This window comes from Lissotriton helveticus, chromosome 10 (assembly GCF_964261635.1).
Source record: "Lissotriton helveticus chromosome 10, aLisHel1.1, whole genome shotgun sequence".
NCBI lineage: Eukaryota > Metazoa > Chordata > Amphibia > Caudata > Salamandridae > Lissotriton > Lissotriton helveticus.
The window spans coordinates 212,885,991-212,903,881 of NC_136071.1; positions in this window are offsets into that span (position 1 = coordinate 212,885,991).

Sequence of the window (17,891 nt, forward strand, 5' to 3'; positions counted from 1 at the left end):
CCAAAATAAAATCAAAATTCTTTCCCCAGTGGGTGGAGGGGGTAGCTGGCTGTCACCCAGTGCGCCGCTTTGTGGATGCCTTCCTGGTGAGCGGGCGTCGTCCTGCACGACCACCGGCTCACCCTCCTTTCCTGTTTTCCCAAACACCATCAGGCACAAGGGCAGGATCCATTGTTCTATGGCGGGTCCTCCTCGCGACCGGAGCTGGCCGCAAAAATCCATTCAATGCAGGCACTCTAAATTGAGGGAGACCACAAGGAGCAACTTCGTTCAGGATTTTAATGGCAGCCTGCAAGCACAAGGTAGATCAGCAGCACCTCTCCCATGTTGTAAACGCCGGACGCGTTTCGGGACTTGCTCCCTTCATCTGCGGCGTGTGATGAAAGCAACTGCTGGCACGTAATGTCTCTGCGCACATTGAAGTACTGCCTGCCTCACGGGCGTGGCTGGATCCCAATGCATCCTGGATATTGTAGTGCGCTATTACTTCACCCCAGTGGGTGTGCAAACAGTTCCAAAATAAAATCAAAATTCTTTCCCCAGTGGGTGGAGGGGGTAGCTGGCTGTCACCCAGTGCGCCGCTTTGTGGATGCCTTCCTGGTGAGCGGGCGTCGTCCTGCACGACCACCGGCTCACCCTCCTTTCCTGTTTTCCCAAACACCATCAGGCACAAGGGCAGGATCCATTGTTCTATGGCGGGTCCTCCTCGCGACCGGAGCTGGCCGCAAAAATCCATTCAATGCAGGCACTCTAAATTGAGGGAGACCACAAGGAGCAACTTCGTTCAGGATTTTAATGGCAGCCTGCAAGCACAAGGTAGATCAGCAGCACCTCTCCCATGTTGTAAACGCCGGACGCGTTTCGGGACTTGCTCCCTTCATCTGCGGCGTGTGATGAAAGCAACTGCTGGCACGTAATGTCTCTGCGCACATTGAAGTACTGCCTGCCTCACGGGCGTGGCTGGATCCCAATGCATCCTGGATATTGTAGTGCGCTATTACTTCACCCCAGTGGGTGTGCAAACAGTTCCAAAATAAAATCAAAATTCTTTCCCCAGTGGGTGGAGGGGGTAGCTGGCTGTCACCCAGTGCGCCGCTTTGTGGATGCCTTCCTGGTGAGCGGGCGTCGTCCTGCACGACCACCGGCTCACCCTCCTTTCCTGTTTTCCCAAACACCATCAGGCACAAGGGCAGGATCCATTGTTCTATGGCGGGTCCTCCTCGCGACCGGAGCTGGCCGCAAAAATCCATTCAATGCAGGCACTCTAAATTGAGGGAGACCACAAGGAGCAACTTCGTTCAGGATTTTAATGGCAGCCTGCAAGCACAAGGTAGATCAGCAGCACCTCTCCCATGTTGTAAACGCCGGACGCGTTTCGGGACTTGCTCCCTTCATCTGCGGCGTGTGATGAAAGCAACTGCTGGCACGTAATGTCTCTGCGCACATTGAAGTACTGCCTGCCTCACGGGCGTGGCTGGATCCCAATGCATCCTGGATATTGTAGTGCGCTATTACTTCACCCCAGTGGGTGTGCAAACAGTTCCAAAATAAAATCAAAATTCTTTCCCCAGTGGGTGGAGGGGGTAGCTGGCTGTCACCCAGTGCGCCGCTTTGTGGATGCCTTCCTGGTGAGCGGGCGTCGTCCTGCACGACCACCGGCTCACCCTCCTTTCCTGTTTTCCCAAACACCATCAGGCACAAGGGCAGGATCCATTGTTCTATGGCGGGTCCTCCTCGCGACCGGAGCTGGCCGCAAAAATCCATTCAATGCAGGCACTCTAAATTGAGGGAGACCACAAGGAGCAACTTCGTTCAGGATTTTAATGGCAGCCTGCAAGCACAAGGTAGATCAGCAGCACCTCTCCCATGTTGTAAACGCCGGACGCGTTTCGGGACTTGCTCCCTTCATCTGCGGCGTGTGATGAAAGCAACTGCTGGCACGTAATGTCTCTGCGCACATTGAAGTACTGCCTGCCTCACGGGCGTGGCTGGATCCCAATGCATCCTGGATATTGTAGTGCGCTATTACTTCACCCCAGTGGGTGTGCAAACAGTTCCAAAATAAAATCAAAATTCTTTCCCCAGTGGGTGGAGGGGGTAGCTGGCTGTCACCCAGTGCGCCGCTTTGTGGATGCCTTCCTGGTGAGCGGGCGTCGTCCTGCACGACCACCGGCTCACCCTCCTTTCCTGTTTTCCCAAACACCATCAGGCACAAGGGCAGGATCCATTGTTCTATGGCGGGTCCTCCTCGCGACCGGAGCTGGCCGCAAAAATGCATTCAATGCAGGCACTCTAAATTGAGGGAGACCACAAGGAGCAACTTCGTTCAGGATTTTAATGGCAGCCTGCAAGCACAAGGTAGATCAGCAGCACCTCTCCCATGTTGTAAACGCCGGACGCGTTTCGGGACTTGCTCCCTTCATCTGCGGCGTGTGATGAAAGCAACTGCTGGCACGTAATGTCTCTGCGCACATTGAAGTACTGCCTGCCTCACGGGCGTGGCTGGATCCCAATGCATCCTGGATATTGTAGTGCGCTATTACTTCACCCCAGTGGGTGTGCAAACAGTTCCAAAATAAAATCAAAATTCTTTCCCCAGTGGGTGGAGGGGGTAGCTGGCTGTCACCCAGTGCGCCGCTTTGTGGATGCCTTCCTGGTGAGCGGGCGTCGTCCTGCACGACCACCGGCTCACCCTCCTTTCCTGTTTTCCCAAACACCATCAGGCACAAGGGCAGGATCCATTGTTCTATGGCGGGTCCTCCTCGCGACCGGAGCTGGCCGCAAAAATCCATTCAATGCAGGCACTCTAAATTGAGGGAGACCACAAGGAGCAACTTCGTTCAGGATTTTAATGGCAGCCTGCAAGCACAAGGTAGATCAGCAGCACCTCTCCCATGTTGTAAACGCCGGACGCGTTTCGGGACTTGCTCCCTTCATCTGCGGCGTGTGATGAAAGCAACTGCTGGCACGTAATGTCTCTGCGCACATTGAAGTACTGCCTGCCTCACGGGCGTGGCTGGATCCCAATGCATCCTGGATATTGTAGTGCGCTATTACTTCACCCCAGTGGGTGTGCAAACAGTTCCAAAATAAAATCAAAATTCTTTCCCCAGTGGGTGGAGGGGGTAGCTGGCTGTCACCCAGTGCGCCGCTTTGTGGATGCCTTCCTGGTGAGCGGGCGTCGTCCTGCACGACCACCGGCTCACCCTCCTTTCCTGTTTTCCCAAACACCATCAGGCACAAGGGCAGGATCCATTGTTCTATGGCGGGTCCTCCTCGCGACCGGAGCTGGCCGCAAAAATCCATTCAATGCAGGCACTCTAAATTGAGGGAGACCACAAGGAGCAACTTCGTTCAGGATTTTAATGGCAGCCTGCAAGCACAAGGTAGATCAGCAGCACCTCTCCCATGTTGTAAACGCCGGACGCGTTTCGGGACTTGCTCCCTTCATCTGCGGCGTGTGATGAAAGCAACTGCTGGCACGTAATGTCTCTGCGCACATTGAAGTACTGCCTGCCTCACGGGCGTGGCTGGATCCCAATGCATCCTGGATATTGTAGTGCGCTATTACTTCACCCCAGTGGGTGTGCAAACAGTTCCAAAATAAAATCAAAATTCTTTCCCCAGTGGGTGGAGGGGGTAGCTGGCTGTCACCCAGTGCGCCGCTTTGTGGATGCCTTCCTGGTGAGCGGGCGTCGTCCTGCACGACCACCGGCTCACCCTCCTTTCCTGTTTTCCCAAACACCATCAGGCACAAGGGCAGGATCCATTGTTCTATGGCGGGTCCTCCTCGCGACCGGAGCTGGCCGCAAAAATCCATTCAATGCAGGCACTCTAAATTGAGGGAGACCACAAGGAGCAACTTCGTTCAGGATTTTAATGGCAGCCTGCAAGCACAAGGTAGATCAGCAGCACCTCTCCCATGTTGTAAACGCCGGACGCGTTTCGGGACTTGCTCCCTTCATCTGCGGCGTGTGATGAAAGCAACTGCTGGCACGTAATGTCTCTGCGCACATTGAAGTACTGCCTGCCTCACGGGCGTGGCTGGATCCCAATGCATCCTGGATATTGTAGTGCGCTATTACTTCACCCCAGTGGGTGTGCAAACAGTTCCAAAATAAAATCAAAATTCTTTCCCCAGTGGGTGGAGGGGGTAGCTGGCTGTCACCCAGTGCGCCGCTTTGTGGATGCCTTCCTGGTGAGCGGGCGTCGTCCTGCACGACCACCGGCTCACCCTCCTTTCCTGTTTTCCCAAACACCATCAGGCACAAGGGCAGGATCCATTGTTCTATGGCGGGTCCTCCTCGCGACCGGAGCTGGCCGCAAAAATCCATTCAATGCAGGCACTCTAAATTGAGGGAGACCACAAGGAGCAACTTCGTTCAGGATTTTAATGGCAGCCTGCAAGCACAAGGTAGATCAGCAGCACCTCTCCCATGTTGTAAACGCCGGACGCGTTTCGGGACTTGCTCCCTTCATCTGCGGCGTGTGATGAAAGCAACTGCTGGCACGTAATGTCTCTGCGCACATTGAAGTACTGCCTGCCTCACGGGCGTGGCTGGATCCCAATGCATCCTGGATATTGTAGTGCGCTATTACTTCACCCCAGTGGGTGTGCAAACAGTTCCAAAATAAAATCAAAATTCTTTCCCCAGTGGGTGGAGGGGGTAGCTGGCTGTCACCCAGTGCGCCGCTTTGTGGATGCCTTGCTGGTGAGCGGGCGTCGTCCTGCACGACCACCGGCTCACCCTCCTTTCCTGTTTTCCCAAACACCATCAGGCACAAGGGCAGGATCCATTGTTCTATGGCGGGTCCTCCTCGCGACCGGAGCTGGCCGCAAAAATCCATTCAATGCAGGCACTCTAAATTGAGGGAGACCACAAGGAGCAACTTCGTTCAGGATTTTAATGGCAGCCTGCAAGCACAAGGTAGATCAGCAGCACCTCTCCCATGTTGTAAACGCCGGACGCGTTTCGGGACTTGCTCCCTTCATCTGCGGCGTGTGATGAAAGCAACTGCTGGCACGTAATGTCTCTGCGCACATTGAAGTACTGCCTGCCTCACGGGCGTGGCTGGATCCCAATGCATCCTGGATATTGTAGTGCGCTATTACTTCACCCCAGTGGGTGTGCAAACAGTTCCAAAATAAAATCAAAATTCTTTCCCCAGTGGGTGGAGGGGGTAGCTGGCTGTCACCCAGTGCGCCGCTTTGTGGATGCCTTCCTGGTGAGCGGGCGTCGTCCTGCACGACCACCGGCTCACCCTCCTTTCCTGTTTTCCCAAACACCATCAGGCACAAGGGCAGGATCCATTGTTCTATGGCGGGTCCTCCTCGCGACCGGAGCTGGCCGCAAAAATCCATTCAATGCAGGCACTCTAAATTGAGGGAGACCACAAGGAGCAACTTCGTTCAGGATTTTAATGGCAGCCTGCAAGCACAAGGTAGATCAGCAGCACCTCTCCCATGTTGTAAACGCCGGACGCGTTTCGGGACTTGCTCCCTTCATCTGCGGCGTGTGATGAAAGCAACTGCTGGCACGTAATGTCTCTGCGCACATTGAAGTACTGCCTGCCTCACGGGCGTGGCTGGATCCCAATGCATCCTGGATATTGTAGTGCGCTATTACTTCACCCCAGTGGGTGTGCAAACAGTTCCAAAATAAAATCAAAATTCTTTCCCCAGTGGGTGGAGGGGGTAGCTGGCTGTCACCCAGTGCGCCGCTTTGTGGATGCCTTCCTGGTGAGCGGGCGTCGTCCTGCACGACCACCGGCTCACCCTCCTTTCCTGTTTTCCCAAACACCATCAGGCACAAGGGCAGGATCCATTGTTCTATGGCGGGTCCTCCTCGCGACCGGAGCTGGCCGCAAAAATCCATTCAATGCAGGCACTCTAAATTGAGGGAGACCACAAGGAGCAACTTCGTTCAGGATTTTAATGGCAGCCTGCAAGCACAAGGTAGATCAGCAGCACCTCTCCCATGTTGTAAACGCCGGACGCGTTTCGGGACTTGCTCCCTTCATCTGCGGCGTGTGATGAAAGCAACTGCTGGCACGTAATGTCTCTGCGCACATTGAAGTACTGCCTGCCTCACGGGCGTGGCTGGATCCCAATGCATCCTGGATATTGTAGTGCGCTATTACTTCACCCCAGTGGGTGTGCAAACAGTTCCAAAATAAAATCAAAATTCTTTCCCCAGTGGGTGGAGGGGGTAGCTGGCTGTCACCCAGTGCGCCGCTTTGTGGATGCCTTCCTGGTGAGCGGGCGTCGTCCTGCACGACCACCGGCTCACCCTCCTTTCCTGTTTTCCCAAACACCATCAGGCACAAGGGCAGGATCCATTGTTCTATGGCGGGTCCTCCTCGCGACCGGAGCTGGCCGCAAAAATCCATTCAATGCAGGCACTCTAAATTGAGGGAGACCACAAGGAGCAACTTCGTTCAGGATTTTAATGGCAGCCTGCAAGCACAAGGTAGATCAGCAGCACCTCTCCCATGTTGTAAACGCCGGACGCGTTTCGGGACTTGCTCCCTTCATCTGCGGCGTGTGATGAAAGCAACTGCTGGCACGTAATGTCTCTGCGCACATTGAAGTACTGCCTGCCTCACGGGCGTGGCTGGATCCCAATGCATCCTGGATATTGTAGTGCGCTATTACTTCACCCCAGTGGGTGTGCAAACAGTTCCAAAATAAAATCAAAATTCTTTCCCCAGTGGGTGGAGGGGGTAGCTGGCTGTCACCCAGTGCGCCGCTTTGTGGATGCCTTCCTGGTGAGCGGGCGTCGTCCTGCACGACCACCGGCTCACCCTCCTTTCCTGTTTTCCCAAACACCATCAGGCACAAGGGCAGGATCCATTGTTCTATGGCGGGTCCTCCTCGCGACCGGAGCTGGCCGCAAAAATCCATTCAATGCAGGCACTCTAAATTGAGGGAGACCACAAGGAGCAACTTCGTTCAGGATTTTAATGGCAGCCTGCAAGCACAAGGTAGATCAGCAGCACCTCTCCCATGTTGTAAACGCCGGACGCGTTTCGGGACTTGCTCCCTTCATCTGCGGCGTGTGATGAAAGCAACTGCTGGCACGTAATGTCTCTGCGCACATTGAAGTACTGCCTGCCTCACGGGCGTGGCTGGATCCCAATGCATCCTGGATATTGTAGTGCGCTATTACTTCACCCCAGTGGGTGTGCAAACAGTTCCAAAATAAAATCAAAATTCTTTCCCCAGTGGGTGGAGGGGGTAGCTGGCTGTCACCCAGTGCGCCGCTTTGTGGATGCCTTCCTGGTGAGCGGGCGTCGTCCTGCACGACCACCGGCTCACCCTCCTTTCCTGTTTTCCCAAACACCATCAGGCACAAGGGCAGGATCCATTGTTCTATGGCGGGTCCTCCTCGCGACCGGAGCTGGCCGCAAAAATCCATTCAATGCAGGCACTCTAAATTGAGGGAGACCACAAGGAGCAACTTCGTTCAGGATTTTAATGGCAGCCTGCAAGCACAAGGTAGATCAGCAGCACCTCTCCCATGTTGTAAACGCCGGACGCGTTTCGGGACTTGCTCCCTTCATCTGCGGCGTGTGATGAAAGCAACTGCTGGCACGTAATGTCTCTGCGCACATTGAAGTACTGCCTGCCTCACGGGCGTGGCTGGATCCCAATGCATCCTGGATATTGTAGTGCGCTATTACTTCACCCCAGTGGGTGTGCAAACAGTTCCAAAATAAAATCAAAATTCTTTCCCCAGTGGGTGGAGGGGGTAGCTGGCTGTCACCCAGTGCGCCGCTTTGTGGAACGAAGTTGCTCCTTGTGGTCTCCCTCAATTTAGAGTGCCTGCATTGAATGGATTTTTGCGGCCAGCTCCGGTCGCGAGGAGGACCCGCCATAGAACAATGGATCCTGCCCTTGTGCCTGATGGTGTTTGGGAAAACAGGAAAGGAGGGTGAGCCGGTGGTCGTGCAGGACGACGCCCGCTCACCAGGAAGGCATCCACAAAGCGGCGCACTGGGTGACAGCCAGCTACCCCCTCCACCCACTGGGGAAAGAATTTTGATTTTATTTTGGAACTGTTTGCACACCCACTGGGGTGAAGTAATAGCGCACTACAATATCCAGGATGCATTGGGATCCAGCCACGCCCGTGAGGCAGGCAGTACTTCAATGTGCGCAGAGACATTACGTGCCAGCAGTTGCTTTCATCACACGCCGCAGATGAAGGGAGCAAGTCCCGAAACGCGTCCGGCGTTTACAACATGGGAGAGGTGCTGCTGATCTACCTTGTGCTTGCAGGCTGCCATTAAAATCCTGAACGAAGTTGCTCCTTGTGGTCTCCCTCAATTTAGAGTGCCTGCATTGAATGGATTTTTGCGGCCAGCTCCGGTCGCGAGGAGGACCCGCCATAGAACAATGGATCCTGCCCTTGTGCCTGATGGTGTTTGGGAAAACAGGAAAGGAGGGTGAGCCGGTGGTCGTGCAGGACGACGCCCGCTCACCAGGAAGGCATCCACAAAGCGGCGCACTGGGTGACAGCCAGCTACCCCCTCCACCCACTGGGGAAAGAATTTTGATTTTATTTTGGAACTGTTTGCACACCCACTGGGGTGAAGTAATAGCGCACTACAATATCCAGGATGCATTGGGATCCAGCCACGCCCGTGAGGCAGGCAGTACTTCAATGTGCGCAGAGACATTACGTGCCAGCAGTTGCTTTCATCACACGCCGCAGATGAAGGGAGCAAGTCACGAAACGCGTCCGGCGTTTACAACATGGGAGAGGTGCTGCTGATCTACCTTGTGCTTGCAGGCTGCCATTAAAATCCTGAACGAAGTTGCTCCTTGTGGTCTCCCTCAATTTAGAGTGCCTGCATTGAATGGATTTTTGCGGCCAGCTCCGGTCGCGAGGAGGACCCGCCATAGAACAATGGATCCTGCCCTTGTGCCTGATGGTGTTTGGGAAAACAGGAAAGGAGGGTGAGCCGGTGGTCGTGCAGGACGACGCCCGCTCACCAGGAAGGCATCCACAAAGCGGCGCACTGGGTGACAGCCAGCTACCCCCTCCACCCACTGGGGAAAGAATTTTGATTTTATTTTGGAACTGTTTGCACACCCACTGGGGTGAAGTAATAGCGCACTACAATATCCAGGATGCATTGGGATCCAGCCACGCCCGTGAGGCAGGCAGTACTTCAATGTGCGCAGAGACATTACGTGCCAGCAGTTGCTTTCATCACACGCCGCAGATGAAGGGAGCAAGTCCCGAAACGCGTCCGGCGTTTACAACATGGGAGAGGTGCTGCTGATCTACCTTGTGCTTGCAGGCTGCCATTAAAATCCTGAACGAAGTTGCTCCTTGTGGTCTCCCTCAATTTAGAGTGCCTGCATTGAATGGATTTTTGCGGCCAGCTCCGGTCGCGAGGAGGACCCGCCATAGAACAATGGATCCTGCCCTTGTGCCTGATGGTGTTTGGGAAAACAGGAAAGGAGGGTGAGCCGGTGGTCGTGCAGGACGACGCCCGCTCACCAGGAAGGCATCCACAAAGCGGCGCACTGGGTGACAGCCAGCTACCCCCTCCACCCACTGGGGAAAGAATTTTGATTTTATTTTGGAACTGTTTGCACACCCACTGGGGTGAAGTAATAGCGCACTACAATATCCAGGATGCATTGGGATCCAGCCACGCCCGTGAGGCAGGCAGTACTTCAATGTGCGCAGAGACATTACGTGCCAGCAGTTGCTTTCATCACACGCCGCAGATGAAGGGAGCAAGTCCCGAAACGCGTCCGGCGTTTACAACATGGGAGAGGTGCTGCTGATCTACCTTGTGCTTGCAGGCTGCCATTAAAATCCTGAACGAAGTTGCTCCTTGTGGTCTCCCTCAATTTAGAGTGCCTGCATTGAATGGATTTTTGCGGCCAGCTCCGGTCGCGAGGAGGACCCGCCATAGAACAATGGATCCTGCCCTTGTGCCTGATGGTGTTTGGGAAAACAGGAAAGGAGGGTGAGCCGGTGGTCGTGCAGGACGACGCCCGCTCACCAGGAAGGCATCCACAAAGCGGCGCACTGGGTGACAGCCAGCTACCCCCTCCACCCACTGGGGAAAGAATTTTGATTTTATTTTGGAACTGTTTGCACACCCACTGGGGTGAAGTAATAGCGCACTACAATATCCAGGATGCATTGGGATCCAGCCATGCCCGTGAGGCAGGCAGTACTTCAATGTGCGCAGAGACATTACGTGCCAGCAGTTGCTTTCATCACACGCCGCAGATGAAGGGAGCAAGTCCCGAAACGCGTCCGGCGTTTACAACATGGGAGAGGTGCTGCTGATCTACCTTGTGCTTGCAGGCTGCCATTAAAATCCTGAACGAAGTTGCTCCTTGTGGTCTCCCTCAATTTAGAGTGCCTGCATTGAATGGATTTTTGCGGCCAGCTCCGGTCGCGAGGAGGACCCGCCATAGAACAATGGATCCTGCCCTTGTGCCTGATGGTGTTTGGGAAAACAGGAAAGGAGGGTGAGCCGGTGGTCGTGCAGGACGACGCCCGCTCACCAGGAAGGCATCCACAAAGCGGCGCACTGGGTGACAGCCAGCTACCCCCTCCACCCACTGGGGAAAGAATTTTGATTTTATTTTGGAACTGTTTGCACACCCACTGGGGTGAAGTAATAGCGCACTACAATATCCAGGATGCATTGGGATCCAGCCACGCCCGTGAGGCAGGCAGTACTTCAATGTGCGCAGAGACATTACGTGCCAGCAGTTGCTTTCATCACACGCCGCAGATGAAGGGAGCAAGTCCCGAAACGCGTCCGGCGTTTACAACATGGGAGAGGTGCTGCTGATCTACCTTGTGCTTGCAGGCTGCCATTAAAATCCTGAACGAAGTTGCTCCTTGTGGTCTCCCTCAATTTAGAGTGCCTGCATTGAATGGATTTTTGCGGCCAGCTCCGGTCGCGAGGAGGACCCGCCATAGAACAATGGATCCTGCCCTTGTGCCTGATGGTGTTTGGGAAAACAGGAAAGGAGGGTGAGCCGGTGGTCGTGCAGGACGACGCCCGCTCACCAGGAAGGCATCCACAAAGCGGCGCACTGGGTGACAGCCAGCTACCCCCTCCACCCACTGGGGAAAGAATTTTGATTTTATTTTGGAACTGTTTGCACACCCACTGGGGTGAAGTAATAGCGCACTACAATATCCAGGATGCATTGGGATCCAGCCACGCCCGTGAGGCAGGCAGTACTTCAATGTGCGCAGAGACATTACGTGCCAGCAGTTGCTTTCATCACACGCCGCAGATGAAGGGAGCAAGTCCCGAAACGCGTCCGGCGTTTACAACATGGGAGAGGTGCTGCTGATCTACCTTGTGCTTGCAGGCTGCCATTAAAATCCTGAACGAAGTTGCTCCTTGTGGTCTCCCTCAATTTAGAGTGCCTGCATTGAATGGATTTTTGCGGCCAGCTCCGGTCGCGAGGAGGACCCGCCATAGAACAATGGATCCTGCCCTTGTGCCTGATGGTGTTTGGGAAAACAGGAAAGGAGGGTGAGCCGGTGGTCGTGCAGGACGACGCCCGCTCACCAGGAAGGCATCCACAAAGCGGCGCACTGGGTGACAGCCAGCTACCCCCTCCACCCACTGGGGAAAGAATTTTGATTTTATTTTGGAACTGTTTGCACACCCACTGGGGTGAAGTAATAGCGCACTACAATATCCAGGATGCATTGGGATCCAGCCACGCCCGTGAGGCAGGCAGTACTTCAATGTGCGCAGAGACATTACGTGCCAGCAGTTGCTTTCATCACACGCCGCAGATGAAGGGAGCAAGTCCCGAAACGCGTCCGGCGTTTACAACATGGGAGAGGTGCTGCTGATCTACCTTGTGCTTGCAGGCTGCCATTAAAATCCTGAACGAAGTTGCTCCTTGTGGTCTCCCTCAATTTAGAGTGCCTGCATTGAATGGATTTTTGCGGCCAGCTCCGGTCGCGAGGAGGACCCGCCATAGAACAATGGATCCTGCCCTTGTGCCTGATGGTGTTTGGGAAAACAGGAAAGGAGGGTGAGCCGGTGGTCGTGCAGGACGACGCCCGCTCACCAGGAAGGCATCCACAAAGCGGCGCACTGGGTGACAGCCAGCTACCCCCTCCACCCACTGGGGAAAGAATTTTGATTTTATTTTGGAACTGTTTGCACACCCACTGGGGTGAAGTAATAGCGCACTACAATATCCAGGATGCATTGGGATCCAGCCACGCCCGTGAGGCAGGCAGTACTTCAATGTGCGCAGAGACATTACGTGCCAGCAGTTGCTTTCATCACACGCCGCAGATGAAGGGAGCAAGTCCCGAAACGCGTCCGGCGTTTACAACATGGGAGAGGTGCTGCTGATCTACCTTGTGCTTGCAGGCTGCCATTAAAATCCTGAACGAAGTTGCTCCTTGTGGTCTCCCTCAATTTAGAGTGCCTGCATTGAATGGATTTTTGCGGCTAGCTCCGGTCGCGAGGAGGACCCGCCATAGAACAATGGATCCTGCCCTTGTGCCTGATGGTGTTTGGGAAAACAGGAAAGGAGGGTGAGCCGGTGGTCGTGCAGGACGACGCCCGCTCACCAGGAAGGCATCCACAAAGCGGCGCACTGGGTGACAGCCAGCTACCCCCTCCACCCACTGGGGAAAGAATTTTGATTTTATTTTGGAACTGTTTGCACACCCACTGGGGTGAAGTAATAGCGCACTACAATATCCAGGATGCATTGGGATCCAGCCACGCCCGTGAGGCAGGCAGTACTTCAATGTGCGCAGAGACATTACGTGCCAGCAGTTGCTTTAATCACACGCCGCAGATGAAGGGAGCAAGTCCCGAAACGCGTCCGGCGTTTACAACATGGGAGAGGTGCTGCTGATCTACCTTGTGCTTGCAGGCTGCCATTAAAATCCTGAACGAAGTTGCTCCTTGTGGTCTCCCTCAATTTAGAGTGCCTGCATTGAATGGATATATATATATATATATATATATATATATATATATATATATATAACAAATCAATGCTGTCACTGTCCTTCATTTAATGGCGCCTGCTTCACTACGATAGGCGAAGATGATACGGTGGGTGTAGCAGACGTTTGGACGCCAGGTAAGTACCTTCCCCCATGTGGGTGCCGTTCTCAATCCTGCTAGTTGCACCAATCACACAAGCACCACTCTGCCGGTCCCACAATCCAACATCCAGCCGCTTTTCTGACACAGGAAATCCTGCCATGGAGTCCTGGACTGTAGGCAGTCCCAACGATTGCTGCTAAAAATATCAGATAGCGGCGGCGCAGCAGTTTTCCAAAAGCCTTGAAAAAGTCCAAATTGCCACTTAACTTTTCGCACTGAGTGTGGATGGGGTGCCCAAGGTGCTTAGTGGCTATGCACCGCAATAACACGTCCAAGGCCCCCCGTAAAAGAAGGACCAGGCACACACCGTGGATCGTTTGGACCGGAAGATTTAATGGAATGGCATGATGTATTTCAGATCAATTCCTTCCTTAGATGCCTATATATGTATATTTTGAACTGCTCCCAACAGATTCACATAGGAGACGGCACTCTAGAGAGATTTCAATCGATTTATTACACAAAGCAATTGGCACGTCTACGTGTTTCAGCAACAAAGCCTTGTTCACAACGCTGATTTGGTCACAAAGTAAGTGTTAAATAATGTTTCAAACAGCCATGGTAATAGAAAGAGGTGCACCATAAGCAATGTGTCCCAAAGTAAACAGTCGGCCATTATGAAACATTTAGTCAGTACATGCATGTAGACAGAAATAAACAATAAAATACTGATAGACAGCTATACAACGAAAGTCGTGTTATATGCATAAATGATAACTGAAATAAAAGCATCTCGGTAGATACTCCGATGTAGTTCTCACCGTTTCAAGATAACAAAACCTCTCAAACATTTGGTGTGCAACCAAATACTATGCGTACGATGCACCGCTTAATACAGACCAAGTGGGCAAGGGGCGCAATGCATGACTCAAGGACATCATGTCCTGATTAATTGCCTTGCAAGAAAAATGTGAAGACCAAAACAGTTATAGCCAAAATTCTAAACAACTATTGAACTGAAATTCCTGCCCCAGTGGGCAAAGTCTAAAATGCATGAACAATGGACATCTTGTCCTAAAATTACCTTACAGGTGTTTACAAACATAGACAATTTCTGACCTTGGTTGTAGGGTGGTCCATACTAAATAACTTGCGTAGTGAAATACCACGTATTCACGTAAGGATTTGTATCATCAAAAAGAAATAAAAATAAAACAAGAAAGTAGATATCTTAGCTCTTTAGCTGTCATTTGTCGGTAAACCGTCTGGACAACCTGCAACAGAGATTGAAAAAATATGCTGTTGAAACACTTATCTTGGTGACAGTCAAAACAATTTAAATTAGAATTTGACATTTAAAAAGCCTATATAAGGCATGATACTGTAGTGCATAGATCAACATTACGCAAAATCCAAGAAGAAAACCTAGAGTTCATAGAGAAAGAGGAAGAACTCTAGATGAATGTACATACAGCAGAAAAGACATCTAGGGGACACCACTTTAAAGGGAAGTATACATCTCCTCATAGATGTTGTGTCCATTCTCAAGATGTACCTACATTCAAGTTGTATCAGGGCTTTCTCTCTGTCCCCTCCTCTGAGGGATTTGACTACCTTATCTAGGATGCGATAGGTCATCTTGGATGGATCCCTGTTATGATTCTCCAAGAAGTGCCTTGCTACCGGGTATGTTTTGTCTTCATTCTAAATATCACATGAGTGTTGAAGGACCTGCTTATGGGCCCCCAACCTTGCGGTCCCAACATTGCCCTTAGGACATGGACATTTCAATAGGTAAACCACATACTCTGACTTGCAATTGAATGGTTTCGAAATATTCAAATGTTCACCTAGACATGTTCTCACTTCTGTTGAATTTTTGCCATGTTGACAGGCCTTATATTTACAACACTTTTTGAACCCTTTGCTAGATTTGAGCCAATGTTGTTGTGTATTAGTGTAGGTGTTAACTAGTTTGTTCCCTATTGTTGGAGAGCGTTGGTATGTCAAGTCAGGTTTTTGAGAGACTCTTTACCTATAACTGAATCTTGCTTGACCAAATACCAGTGTCTGTTAAGTGCTCCCCTCAACTCTTTGTGATAAGGACTGAAGGTGGTGATAAACCTGTTTACAGGTTTCACCATCCCTTCTTCTTCTGGTTTCTTAAACACAAGGTATGTTCTTCTAGCGTTTCTAGCTTTGAGTTTAGCCTGTTCTTAGAGAGGACACTGATATCCTCTGGCTCTTAGTCTGGTACAGATTTCTCTTTCTGCCTGCTCATACTCCCTATTTGTTCCACAGATTCATTTGGCCCTCAATAACTCGCCATAGGGAATGCTATTCTTAATCAATCAAACATTTGTAAAGGTGCCCTACTCACCCTTGAGGGTCTCAAGGCACTGGGGGGGAAGAAGTACTACTGATCGAACAGCCAGGTCTTGAGAAGTTTCCTGAATGTTAGCAGGTTCAGGGTTTATCGCAGGTGGGTGGGGAGGGTGTTCCATGTCTTGGCGGCGAGGTGGGAGAATGATCTGCCGCCGGTGGTCGGTCGGCAGATGCGTGGGACAGTGGCGAGGGCGAGGTCCACGGAGCGAAGCTGGCGGTTTGGGGTGTAGAAGGTGAGTTCATTGAGGTATGCTGATACTGTTTTGTGGAGTGCTTTGTGAGCATGGTTGAGGAGCTTAAAGGTGACCCTCTTGTTGACCGGGAGCCAGTGGAGGTCTCTCAGGTGGGCGGTGATGTGACTGTGGCGAGGGATACCAAGGATGATGCGTGGGGAGGCGTTTTGTATGCATTGAAGTCTTTTCTGGAGTTTGGCCGAGGTTCCCACGTAGAAGGCGTTGCCATAGTCCAGCCTGCTGCTAATGAGGGCTTGGGTGACTGTCCTTCTGGTTTCAGTGGGGATCCATCTGTAGATCTTGCGGAGCACGCCGAGGGTGTTGAAGTAGGAGGAGGAGACCGCGTTGACTTGCTGGGTCATAGAGAGCGTTGAGTCCAGGATGAACCCCAGGTTGCAAGGGTGGTTGGTGGGTGTCAGGGCCATTTCCAACATGGCCGGCCACCAGGAGTCATTTCATGCGGAGGGGGTGGAGCCGAGTATGAGGACCTCCGTCTTGCCAGAGTTCAGTTTCAGGTGGCTGGTCTTCATCCACTCTGTGATGGCCTTCCTTCCCTCGTGGAGGTTAGATTTGGCGGTGGCCGGGTCCTTGGTGAGGGAGAGGATCAGCTGGGTGTCATCAGCGTACAAGATGATGTTGAGGTGGTGCACCCGGACGATGTTGGCGAGAGGGGCCATGTAGATGTTGAAAAGGGTCGGGCTGAGGGATGATCCTTGGGGCATGCCGCAGGTGATCGTTGTGGACCTCGGATAGGTATGGGGAGGCGGACTCTCTGGGTTCTGCCGGTGAGGAAGGAGGTGATCCAGTTCAGGGTTTTGTCACGGATCCCTGTGTCCAGGAGGATGAGGGTGCGGTTTCGCAGTTGTCCAGCAGGGCCCTTGTGTCATCGGTGGCAGCGATGAGGGCAGTTTTGGTGCAGTGATTGCTTCGGAAGCCAGATTGGGAGGAGTCCAGGATGATGTTGTTCTCCAGGAAGTGGGTCAGTTGTCTGTTGGCAGTCTTCTCAATGACTTTCACCGGGAACTGGAGCAGGGAGATGGGTCGAAAGTTCTTGAGGTCCTTTGGGTCTGCTTTGGGTTTTTTGAGTAGGTCTCGGCGTGTTTCCAGCTCTCCGGGAAGATGGCGATCTCGAAGGAGCTGTTGATGATCTTCTGGAGTTGAGATGCGCTGATGGAGCTTGCTTTGTTGAAGATGTGGTGGGGCAGGGGTCTGAAGGTGAGCCGGAGTGGATGGTGTTCCTGATTTTGATGGTGTCTGCGTTGTTGACGTTGTTCCAGGAGAGCAGGAGGTCGGTGTGTTTGGTGGGGCGTTGAGTCGGGGTGTCACTGGATTAACCCTGGGCGAAGAACTACGCTCCGTTCGCGGAGCTTGCGGAGTTTCGGCAGCTCCGCGTTCCGCGGAGAACGCGTAGCTGTCGATTACTCCGCGATCCGGTGCGTAGCGTAGTTCTCGCGCGCTGAATAACATTATCGCGTGCGCGGCAATGGCTTACCTTCGTTCTGCGTTCGTTTTTTCCTGGTCGCTTGTGCCACCATGTTTGGAAACACTCTCGCACAGTCCCGTGCGACTGTGCGAACGCGATAACGTCATTTTGATGCGCGATAGCGTCATAAGGATGCGCGAGGATGCTTTTTGGTAAGATCGAGTTGCCGAACACGCAGAAACTGCATTCTTGCACAGAATAACTCGCGAGCATGTTAAAACCATAATAAATTACCATTTTGGTTAGGAAAAAAAAGCAAAAAACCTTAAAGTTGTACCTTTGGCTTTATTTTTAGGGGGGAAGGACCCCTCTTTTTGTTTCTACTCTTGTTTTGAAGAGTAAGGAGGAAGGGCTCTTGAGTTTACAACTTCCTGTTCCTGTCCACCAGGCTCCTCCCAGTGCTTTGTCCATGTGGTGCTCACTTTCCTTTGGATTTTGAGCTGGAAGGATCACTTTCTGTCTGTGTTGGCTGCATTACTGATTTACCTTGGATTTAATGAGGACTTTTTGAATTGGAATTCTCTTTTTCAAGTAAGTTTGTGTAATGTATGAGTGATGTAGACTTGTGCTTGTTTGATTTGATTTTTTTTTTAACTACAGTATTCAATCCTGGAATTAAATTATTGATGGAGGCCTGTACTTTCATGAGGTCCCAAATTGTAATTTTTTTTAACATTGCATTTTGTGGAATTTAAAATGTTTCT